This window comes from Otolemur garnettii, unplaced genomic scaffold (assembly GCF_000181295.1).
Source record: "Otolemur garnettii isolate 467f Iridium unplaced genomic scaffold, OtoGar3 scaffold00090, whole genome shotgun sequence".
Lineage (NCBI taxonomy): Eukaryota > Metazoa > Chordata > Mammalia > Primates > Galagidae > Otolemur > Otolemur garnettii.
Genome location: NW_003852485.1, coordinates 7,543,254 through 7,555,317, shown reverse-complemented (window position 1 = coordinate 7,555,317; position 12,064 = coordinate 7,543,254). Strand labels below are relative to the sequence as shown.

General features: G+C 40.0%; 1 protein-coding gene across 1 annotated transcript in view; it reads right to left on the bottom strand.

The window, feature by feature from the left end:
* CERS6 (ceramide synthase 6) overlaps window positions 1–12,064 on the bottom strand; it is a 302,263-nt gene that overhangs the window by 22,797 nt on the left and 267,402 nt on the right. The gene's annotated exons all lie outside the window — the stretch shown is intronic.

The following is a 12,064-nucleotide window of genomic DNA, read 5'->3' as shown; positions in this document are numbered from 1 at the left end:
GCATGGACCTAAATCTACCATGATCTCAATTGATGAGTTGATGACACACCTTTTACTGGGGGAGTGGGATGGAGGGGTTGTGGAAGAAGTCTGGTAAAACTATTAGATGCATGAAGTTTCATCAGCATAAACAGCTGTAAATGAGCCTGGAACGGAGCTAACTACACTGGCTAACTAAATAACCAAAGGGCTACAGGGGTCAAATGAGGGAGGGTGACACAAAAAGACCAGTCTTGTCAACTTAGAGAACACATCTCAGTAAGGAAATGGTCTGAGAACAATCCATGTGTTTAAAATGCTGTGATCTATGGTTGGACTAATATTTTAACTTAGAAATAATTTAAGAATATTTTAACTTAAAAATAATTCTTATTTTTATTTTTAAAAGATTTTTCTATCTTGCGCTTAAGCAGCTGAAATTCTACAGCATCACTTGCCAGGACAGTCATTATGTGTAAGTGGGAGTATTTTTTATTTAATCAACCATAAATGTCTTGCATTGTGGAAATAGCGGTTGACTCCCACATTCATTTAGTAGCAGGAGGCATGAATGGTTTGGTCCTTTTAAAATTATTCCCAAAGTATGCTCCAGATGCATACAGATAGAGCACTAAATATAAACCTACTTGCTTCTTCTGTTTTTCTTCCCTTGCTAAGCAACTTTCTTTTTTTCAAACCAGTATTTGATATAGAATGAATCCTTTATCATCACTGTTCTTTACATTAAAATGAAATTTATAAGAAAGCAAAACAACGGATGATCCCCAAATCCAATCTGATTAACCCTGTTGACTACTGATAGATGGCCAAATACTGCCACGCTGATGTGCACGGACCTTTGGTTCCTGATGGATTTGTTCATTTGAATGGTTCAATGTTAGCTTCCTATTTACAGTGGTGTCAATTATACCAAGGATGTGTGCTACTCACACCTGCCTGCAAGACAGAGATTAGCAATCAGCTGTGAAGAGCACAGGGAGCTGAGAGCCTCCAGCAGCAGGGCCCCCAGAGTCTGCCCCAGTGCTTGAGCTGAGGCATGTTTTTCCCAGGCATCTCCCAACTAATGATCATCTTACTTCTTTCCTTCTCTACACTGCAAACTTTTTAAAAGGTCCTCTATGTCCTCTATCTCTTCTCGCTCACCACCTAAACCCTCCTCCACTCTATACAATTTTTTTTTTTTTACTGGAAGGTCACCAACCCATGGGTGACTGCCAAATCACAAAGTTGAGAAACTTTAGAGCTGGAAACTATCTGATCTTAACTCCAGTTTTCCCACTGCACTGATGAAGACACAGGCACAATTTTATAATAACTGGTGATTTTCTTTGCCTTGATCTCCCCTGCATTACTTGATACTGCAGACCTTTCTCTTTTTCTGAACATTGGTTAAAATATCAACAAAGTTTTGTCACTCTGATTTTTTTTTTTTTTCTGATTGGTTTAAGGAGAAGAACTGAAAAACTTGCCTGAAGATGAACTACATCAGGCACAAGAAAAGATTACTATCACACATGTTTGTTTCAATCCAGACTCTCAGGAGGGAGAGGGACCCTTATTAGCCTTACCACCCCTTTACCCACCATCACCACGATTCCTTTAACTTGTAAGCCATTTTCGTCATCAGGCTTTCCTCTGTCTTGAAAAATTACCTAGAAATGTACTTAGCCTCCCTCCTGCGCTGCAGCTGAACTGCTTTTATCAGAGACAAAATAATTGTACAGACTGTTCTACTATAAGCTATTCATTTGGTTAAATGACCATTCTAGTAACTGATACAACTTACTGTCAAAGTTTTCTCCCTCTTCTCTGATAGGGAAGTGCAGCATTTTTACTGCCACTAAGTTCTCACACGTAGAAACAGTAATAGCAAGTTGTCATCCCATATCAGAACAGGGACAGAGTGTTAATTTAAAGGAGGAAAATTAACCCTCCTTCCTCTCTGCTAAGGGAAAACACTTTGCGTGAGGCTGTTCTCAGGGGATTGGAAATCTACTTGGCTATTTTACAAGGTTCTCCAGGTACTGGTCCAGGGAAACATATCCGGTTTCTAGTTTTAAATGATGACATGAGAGTTTTCAGGGCCAATTATAGCACCAACACTCTGTAGGCAAGAAAAGTGCCAACAAAATGTAATTTTAATGAAACTGTTGGGTTTTCATGTAAATGCAAAGGCATTATTTTTTTTTTCTGAAAAACCCCAAATCATTAATCATTATATTTGCCCTTATTTATATGGCAAATATATTATTCCATTTTATTTCTCTTACTTCTTCTGTAACAGAAAGCAATCGATGGTCTTACCATGTTTTAATCACCAAAAAGAAGCCCTATGAACTCATGAAAACAGCTGATAAATACTTATATTTATCTGATATTGATAAGAGTAAGCAAAATAGTTTCACTGTGTGATTTTTATTTATATATACGTAGGTGTCTGATATATCTGTACCTGTGTGTTATTATACACATATACACATACACACACAACAAAGCACCATTTTATTTTACCTCTTTATGTAAAAAAACAGGCCCAAAGATAAAAATAATGATCCTATTTGTGTACACAGTTATTTCAGAATAAGATAATTTTTTCATCATCTTCCTCAAAACCTTTGAAGGATGGATAGAGGTCAAGTTAAAAAAACTAAATAAAAGGACAGGCATAAGTCAGTATGTCTGCTGTGGGACACCTAAAGACCAGTCCCCATAACTAGGCCTGAAGGAATTCAACTGAGACAACATCTGTAAGAGACAGCACGTGGGTAAGAAAACAATAGAATGGGGACTAGGTAGGGTATGTGGGGTCATGTGAAGAGAGGAGTTCAAAAAGCATTACTGGAAATGCTTACTCAGAATATTTCTCCTTGATTAGGGGAGAGAAAAGTACGAAGAGTTATGCTCTATTTACCTGCCTGAGGAGAGCCTCTTTATGAAGCTGATTCCAAATTGAGATAGAGAATCAATCCGAGACCTACTACAGGGTAAGTCAGCACCAGGGAGTGCACAGGCACTGGCCCCAGAAAGGGAGGGTGAGACGCAGTCCCAGCCTTTTGGAACTCAGTCTGAGTGGAGAAAGGTGACGAGGAAATGAATGACTATGAACCAGACCAGGACCACAGCACTTTAGGAAAATGCTCCTTGATTTCCACTGAGAGTAGAGGACTTAAACATCTAATTAAATTTTTAAATGGGGTTGGGGAGACACAGTTTGAAATGAATGCAATTCTAAGGTTAGGAGGATGGGGAAGAGAGTCAAGTCTCATGAATGATGCATTCCTGGGAGAGGCGTTCAGGCCCTGTTCCTTCCACACCTCTTCACGGCAGCTTTAACCTACTTTGTGAAACATTTAACTTACTTCTGGAAGAAACTGTAGACTTAATGTACAGGAAAGAGTTCTGACCCCCCCTCCCCCCAATAAAGTGCTGACTTGGCAAATTGTGTTCTGAACATAATGGAGTGTCCTGAAAGGGGAGGTAACTTGAGGGGCTTGTGTACAAAGAAAAACAGCTTAGTGTTTCACATACCTCCTGAATTAACCGAATAGGACATGTTCAAATGATAACTTGAACATCAACTTAAAATATTCATTGCTCTATCTTGGTGTTGGCCCTTCACTAGCAGAGAGAAAAACACCCTCATATTTTCATGGGATGAAAACAAGGAAAATTTGGTGGATTAAAATCCTGATTAGTGTAAATACTCTAGATAATTTAGCGATAACTAGAAATAATTTTCCTGTTTTGTTCATTTATTATTAGTCAAGGCATAATCATAAAGTTATTGAAAAATATTTTATTGTATTAGATGGTTCATCATATCCTGCTGCTTCAGGTCAACAGCTTTGACCCCAACAACAGCTGCATAGCACAACACATGCAGCGGGGAGGAGACCAGTTTGGAACAGAATTGACTCAGGCCCACCCTGGAGGTTATTTTGGGAAATAATCCCAAATATTTCTTTACTTGATTAGTATATAGCTCTGGGCAGTGAAGTTGTAGTTAACAGACCATCCCATTTCATTAGCTGCATTTTGCTATATTTACATTTCAATTAAGACAGTCTAAAAATGTTAAGTAATTAAAACGATACTTATTTATCTTTTGGGATTGAAAAACATTTGGAAAGGTTTCAGGCCAGTCCTTCTTATACATATTCAGAAGCATTTCTTTGAATGTGTTTTTCACGGCCTTTGGGAACACGTTTTAATAGATATTTTAATGAGTGTGGTGTTCTGCACTTCTGCATAACTACTGAATGGATAACTCAAAGATCACGACACAATGGATTAATCACTAACAAATCAAATTAAATATTTATTGTGCAACAAGTCTATTTAAGGCGTGAGTTGGCACTGCACAGAACACAAAGTGGTCTAAGGCATAGTGGGCTGGGAAAATTAGATGGGAGTTTATATCCTGTCCATTCAAACAAGAAGCCAGTTACACTGGGTTGTTGAAAGTTGTGCTGAGAGATGAGGAGTTTGTTATAAACTGGAGGTTGGACACCTGACACCAAGGAAGCCCGATGAGGAGTCCTCAACGGTGGCCGGGGACGACTCATGCAGGAATAAAACTACACCAAGACACTACCTGGGGTTCTCACATGGAAGACGGAAAGAGGCTCTTTTAAAAAACATTTCTGTTTTTCCCTTTTTGGGACAGTTGTCCCCTTCCTACGCTGCCCTGGAGCCTCTCTCTGGATCTCACTCAGGAGCCACCACACAGCATGCACCCCTCCAGCCCTGATCAGGTGGCTGTTCAACAATCTGCATTTCTAGTATACTTGTTTTATGATTTTCCTCATATACATTTAGCTGCTGTATTTCCAATTCATTGACATTTCAAATTTGTCTGTTTCATTTTATGATCTGCTGTGGATAAAGTGTGAACTTATCAAACAATGGCATAATTCTGTTTCTATAAATCCTGATAAAAACAAGCCAGTGGCTAGGATGCTCCTGCCACTGGAAGCTACTAAGCCCCTGTCATCTTTGTCTTCTTTGACTAGGCCTATTCCCTGTCATACAGGAAAAACACATGTGGGCTATGAAGTCTCAGTCACAACTGTGCTGAACTGCATGAGAGATTCTAAAATTTCATCTTCCATTTAGTATGTATTTTTGTGCTTCATGTTCCTGGGCACGTGACCTAATCAATATCTATGTCCCCAACACCCACACTGTGCCTGATGCACAGCAGGCTCACAGTGAAGTGTGATAAACAGACGGATATAGAAGAAATGGCTCCTTATCTATGAGGAATTTGTATTTAGTCTCTTATCTGGGAAATACAATAATTCTACAGGATAAGACATATCCCTGGGATAAAGGAACAGAAAGATCGTGGGGGTGGGAGTGAGGAAGTGGTTACATCTCTTGGGCAACACTGGCATCCTCAGAAGTGGCCCTCAGAGGCATGGAAGAGGCTCTAACCATGACAGGACTCGGTCAGAGCCCCCAGAGCCCCACATGCGGTGTTCTGCAGGGATGCTTTTTGGGATGGCTCCAGAGAGGCAGGGAAGAGCAAAGGGCAGGCACAAGCCAGCCCCATGCTGGGCTGGGACAGTGAGAAGGAGCTCAGCGTGGACAAGAGTGGCAAGCTGGCCGAAGGGACCCACAGACCAACATCAGGGGACCGCGGGTGAGTGAGGAGGAGTGGACTAGCCTGCAATGCAGCTGTGCTGCGTGATGAGGGAAGCAAAAGGAAAAGGTCGCTCCTCAACTGCTGTAGGATTTCCATGACACATTGGTTCTCTCAAATAAGCGAGACCCTCAGTCAAATATACAGTTTTCAAATCTCAGGTCCTGGCATTAGACTTCATTGTAATACTCAGTTATTTTTAAAAATAAAAATAGCCATACTGAATTTTTCCACAGATGGTATATAAACATTATACCAATCTTTTCATTTTTTCCTCTTCCCCCCAGCAAAGAATTCTCTACAGTGATTGGGAGGGAGGGAGAGAGGGAACATTGAAGACATTACGTCTGTGTAGAGAGCGTTACCAGGACACTGTATTTTTTGGTTGACTCAAGTGACAAAAGAAAAAGTCCTCTTAATTGAAAGCATATTTTGCGGCTCCCCCATAGTATTAAGAAAGAATACCTGGGTGTTTTTTTGCCTGAGGTTGACAGCACTTCTAGAGAATATCCCAAGGCTGAATCTATTTAGAACATCACTCTCCCCCTTGCCTTATTCTTACTCATGAGACGAATTCTTAATGACATAGCCAAAGAGAGGCAAAGCTTTTCTGTAAAGGACTAAATAATGAAAATTTTAGGATCTGCAGACCATAACTCTGTAGCAAATACTCAACCACATAGCAGCAGTCTGCCAAAGATAATATTAACAGATAGGCAAGGCTGTCCTCCAATAAAAGCTTATTCATAAAAACAGGCACTTTGCTACTTTATATCCTACAGACCCCAGTTTGCTGACCTCTGGTCTAGCCCTTCAATCCCAAAGTAAATTAAAATTATGATGTTTACATGAAAGAGACAGAATATGTCAACACATATTATTTCCGTCTAACTCTTCCTCACCATTCAGCAGTATTAACTAATAGTAGTAGATACAAGTATTAAAAACATACCAAAATACCTAATGGCCAAAGGATATCGTGTTTCGTCCTTTGCCTTTCAGATCTACTTAACACAGACCAGCACCAAGGCAAATTTCACAGCAAATTCATCCAAGGACAGCAGGGGGAAAAAAAATCAGCTTTTACAAATTTGTGGACTCTCAAAGTAACTTGTTTCTTATCAACTCTTCAGAAAAGCATAGAGGCCATGCTACGTTAGTAAAATATATTTTGAAAAATAGATCAGATAAAAAGCTACTATTCTTTTATGCACCTGGATGAATTTCCAGTCTTATCAAGGAAAATGATATGACTGAGGATTCTCCAGAACTTTTTTTTTTTTTTAAATTACAGAAACCTTCAGAGAGTGCGAGTCCACAAATAGTTCCCCGGCTTTGCAGGAGCAAGATCAATAGAAGCCACATTCCGAGAGGCCAGATGCTGCGGTCTGACAGCAGCAGGCCGCAGACGGCACACACTGGACTCTGCCCCCCCAGCAGCCGAGGAGCCGGCGTGCTTCAGGACAGAAGTGGAGAGATGGACAATCATCCTTGGGCCACAGGAAGATGTTCTGGCAACTGTGACATGCACATTCTTGGCTGGATAATGACCTGAGAATCTGTCATATGAAGAGAGGATAGCCTGACATGCGTTTGAATTTTACGAAATTCTGCAGGATTCTGTAAATAGTTATAGTTGCTTTTGGCGGCACAAGGTAGATCTGCCGGGAATAAGGCAAACTGGAGTACTTTCAACATTACACGCGGAATCCTGAGAAGAGAAGCGACTTAAGCTAGATAGTACAGGTTTCATAACTGGAGGGAGGTTTTTAAAATTTCATCTCAAGAGTACCTATGATTATGGTTCCTTAATGTAGACTAGTTGGAGGTTCTAAAATGTAATCAAAAATTCTGACCACTTGGCCATATTTACCTCTTTGACAACAACAGCACATTTTAAGGAATACTTAAATATTTATACAATACTTTACAGATGACAAAGCACTGCTACCAACAATATTTCATTCGATCCTTGGCATTTCTGGCAGGTAGGGAGAGTGCTTATTATTACTTCACTGATGAGGACATGGGTACAGAGAGGTCAGACGTCTGGTCCTCAGACGCAGCGACCCAGAGATCCATAACTGACTCAAGGTGAGAAGCCTTTCTAGCAACTACAACATGCCACTCTCCTTTCGGGGTCTCCGTGAATTTGCTTTTTTCTTTACCAGATTCCACTGTAGGGCTGAGAGATGATGATGTTTACAATGTGGTGTCTGGCTGGGACAGAGTGACAGGGGAAATTATAAATGACTCTTTTTTATTTAACAACTGTCAAAAATGTATCTCACTGATTACTTTATGGGCTCACAAAAGGTAGTAAGATAAGCCTCTGTAACTTGACCACCTGAGGGACTGTAACAAACAGGTCAACATACGGAGCTGGTCAACTTCCATTGAGTACATGTGATGCATGCCTAGTCTATTAAAATTAGGTCAACTTAAGGAGGTGATCAGTGTAGGGAGGTGATCAACTATGGAGGTTCCACTATATTCTATTGTAGAGAGAATGAATGGGTCATAGGAAGTACTTATTCAACTGAACTGAATTGTTTTTCTGAATGAATTGGTTTTCTCTGTGTGATTGCATCTACTTAACTTCACAAAGATTTAGGGAGATCGACTAATAAAATGGATGTGAGGCTATTTAGAATTTAAGAGTACTTAATGCATTCAACAATATTTATTAAGTAGCTATTGTAAGGCGCTGTGATGAATTCTATAATGAGACTGAACACAATCTACTCTAGGCCAAATTAAAACTACCACTTCATAAACTATGGGAAATTGTTAGAAATTTCAGTGATTACACACAAATGGAGCATAAGGAAGAGATGCAGATAAATGACAAAAGTAACAGCTTATACCAATGGATATTCTTACTCTCAGAGAGGATCAAATCGTTGACTGACTACAAAGTGAAGGCTAACATACACAGATTTTTGAGCTGATGGGATTTAACTAGACACGATTTTCTAAAACCTTAAATCAGAGGTCTTCAAACTTTTAAACAGGGGACCAGTTCACTGTTTCTCAGACTGTTGGAGGTCCGGACTGCAGGCCCCAGGACAAGTCGGCTGCTAAGCAGGACAGGCAAAAAGCAGGTGGCAAAACCACCTGGCAGGCCAGATAAATGTCCTAGGCGGGCTGCATGTGGCCTGTGGGCTGTAGTTTGAGGATGCCTGCCTTAAATGCAAGAGAAAGGAGTTAAACTTTAAACACTTTTTAAAAAGTGATGGCCAGATTACATGAACGTGAGGTACCAGTGATTACTTGTTTGGAAATAGTAGTACAACATATACAGTATCACTGGAGCTTTTGTATACTGATGGTAACCCAAATTCTGTCAAAGTATGTAATAAATAAGGACTTGCCAAAATTTGGTCCTGACCATATACGACATCATATGAATTAAATAAGCATGTATCTGGAAGAGGTATGCATATGAAAGGCTATTATTGTTATAGCCAAGAAGAGCAATTGCTACTTTAATTACCCTCCCTGCAAAAGAGACAGGCAACTTAGCAAAGCCAAAGGCAGCACACAACAGATACAAACATTGCACTTTCTGGGGTAAGTCATGTCCTAACTTAAAACAAGGCCAGGCATTGGCTGGGAATGGTCTACACCGGGAAGCCAGAGGGCAGTTATATCTTCAGGAAGGATAATGCCAAGAGATCAGTTCTGGTGACCTGTATGTGTTATGCCCCAGATGTCTTCTGGACAGAAATGATCACCATTTCCTTGGACAACATCCCAACTGGGAGAGAAGCAGAAAAGGTTGTAAAATTGTGTCCCCAGCTCCTGGCTTACTAGACAGGATGAAGTGTTCCAGACAGGACAATGAATGCCCCAAATGATGTGATTCCAAGAGACAGAAATGGATCAAAAAGAGTAAAAAGGCAGTAAATGGGAAATGTGACCAAAAAAAGAGTTTGCACCACTGGAGTTTAGTGATGAAGATGATCATAATAAAAGCAACAGCCAATCAAGAAATGGTGCGTGAGACTGGGCACAGTGGCTCACGCCTGTAGTCCTAGCTCTTTGGAAGCCAGGGGATGGGGGAGGATTGCTTGAGCTCAGGAGTTCAAGACCAGCCTAAGCAAGAGTGATATCCTGTCTCTACTAGAAATAGAAAAAATTAACCAGGTGTAGTAGTTGCAGCTTGTAATTGCAGCTACCTGGGAGGCTGAGGCAGAAGGATTGGTTGAACTCAGGAGTTTGAGGTTGCTGTGAGCTAGGCTTACACCATGCCACTCTAGCCCTTTAAAAAAAAAAAAGTTAAGAAATTATGTGGGGCTAACTGAATATCCACACATTGGATCCCTACCTCCTACCATATACACAACAGAACACAGACCTAAATGTAAAACTAGAAAACACATAGGAAAAACCATAGGTAAATCTCCATGACCTTGGATTTGACAATGGTTTCTTATATATGAAACCAAAAACACAACTGATAAAAGGGAAAAAAAATAGATAAATTAGATTTTATCAAAGTTAAAAATGCCATCAAGGTGTAAGGACGCCATCAAGGAAGGACGCCATCAAGGAAGTAAAAAGACACCCTTTAGTAGGGGAGAAAAAATTTGCAAATCATATACCAAATAAAGGATTTATTATCAGATGTATAATTATATACATATATAACACATCCAATAAAAAGACAAATAACCTAATTAAAAATGGGTAAAGGATTTGAAATGCAAACAAAAATCACAAGATACCACTTTATACCCATGAAGTGAATATAATAAAAAAGACAGAAAGTAATAAGCGTTGGCAAGGATGTAGAGAGCGCGGAACCCTCCTAAACTGCCGGTGGGAATGTGGAATGGTGCTGCAACTCTGGAAGAGAGTGTGGTAGTCTTCAAAAGTTAAACACAGAGTTGCTGTGTAATCCTGCCATTCTATTCCCAGGTATACACCCAAGAACTAAAGATATGTACTCACATAAAAACCTGCACACAATGTGAATAGCGGTATCATTCATAAGAGGTAAACAGCAGGAACAACCCAAAGTCTATCACCTGATGAACAGATAAATAAAATGTGGTGTATCTACACAATAGAACAATATTCAGCCATAAGAAGGAATGGAGTACTAACATACGCTACAACATGGATAAACCCTGAAAACATCAGGCTAACTGAAAGAACCCAGTCACAAAGAGTGCATGTTGTATGAAACCATTTATATGAAATATAAATGGAATAGGTCAAATTATTTGGTTAACAAGGATTTTCCTAAGCAGCTAGCACAAGTCATTACCACAGACCAGACCTGTAAGTTACCCCGTTGGCAGCAGGACAAATTTCTATATTTTAAGTTCTATGTTCGAGGTAACTCCCTTCCCTGCTGTTTAAACCCCAAGAGCTTGTACACATTAACCCAGGGAAAAAGTAGAGTAACATCCCAATTTTAATTCTACCCCTAAAGGAAGCAAATCAAAGTATTTAATATTGACAACTAATTTCTTTAAAACTCAGGTTCTTAGAAATCTTAAGCTGAAAAAACTTTAGCCTTTTGAGAAAAAATTGCCCTGGATTTTGTTTGAATTTCTTCTATTTAAATTTGCACTAGTTCTGCTAATAATCTTGAAAGAGCTCCAACTCTGAAAACATTACAGACACGTTATCTTCAAAATTATTTCAGTGTTCCCTACTTACAGCCGTATGCACCACCTACAGCCACATTAGACTATAGTGAGGTTTTATAAATGTCTTGCCAACACACAGTACTACTGCTTGGAAATGATTTTCGTAAGTGCCCGGAAGGGCTGAGTCTCAAGGAGAAGGGGTGTGTGTGTGTGTGTGTGTGTGTGTGTAATTCATTACTGGAATCTCAATGATAAACATTCATTTACAAGCACCAACTTTCTTTTCTTTTTTGTTTTTTAGAGACAGAGTTTTACTTTGTCACCCTCAGTAGAGTGCTGTGGCATCACAGCTCACAGCAACCTACAGCTCTTAGGCTTAGGTGTTTCTCTTGCCTAAGCCTCCTGAGTAGCTGGGACCACAGGCATCCACCACAATGCCCAGCTGTTTTTTGTTGCAGTTTAGCCAGGGCTGGGCTTGAACCTGCCATCCTTGGTATATGGGGCCAGCGCCCTACCCACTGAGCCACAGGTGCCACCCACAAGCGTCAACTTTCTTATTATTGTTTTTTTATTGGATGGAAAGTCAAAGTATTGCACCTCTTTGTTTCTCTACTTTCTCCAATTCCATTACTTTAATTTTCCATTCAAATGATCTTCCAAAATGGGAGGGTGGGGGGCTACCACTGATGCTATGGAAAGTTCTTTTCTTCCCCCCTTACTTCAACTAATGGCTTTCCAGAAAAAGATTAATGACAGTACACCTATTTTCTATAGAAAGGACTGTCAAATTCCACCAAAATCTGTCGTATCTTTTTCT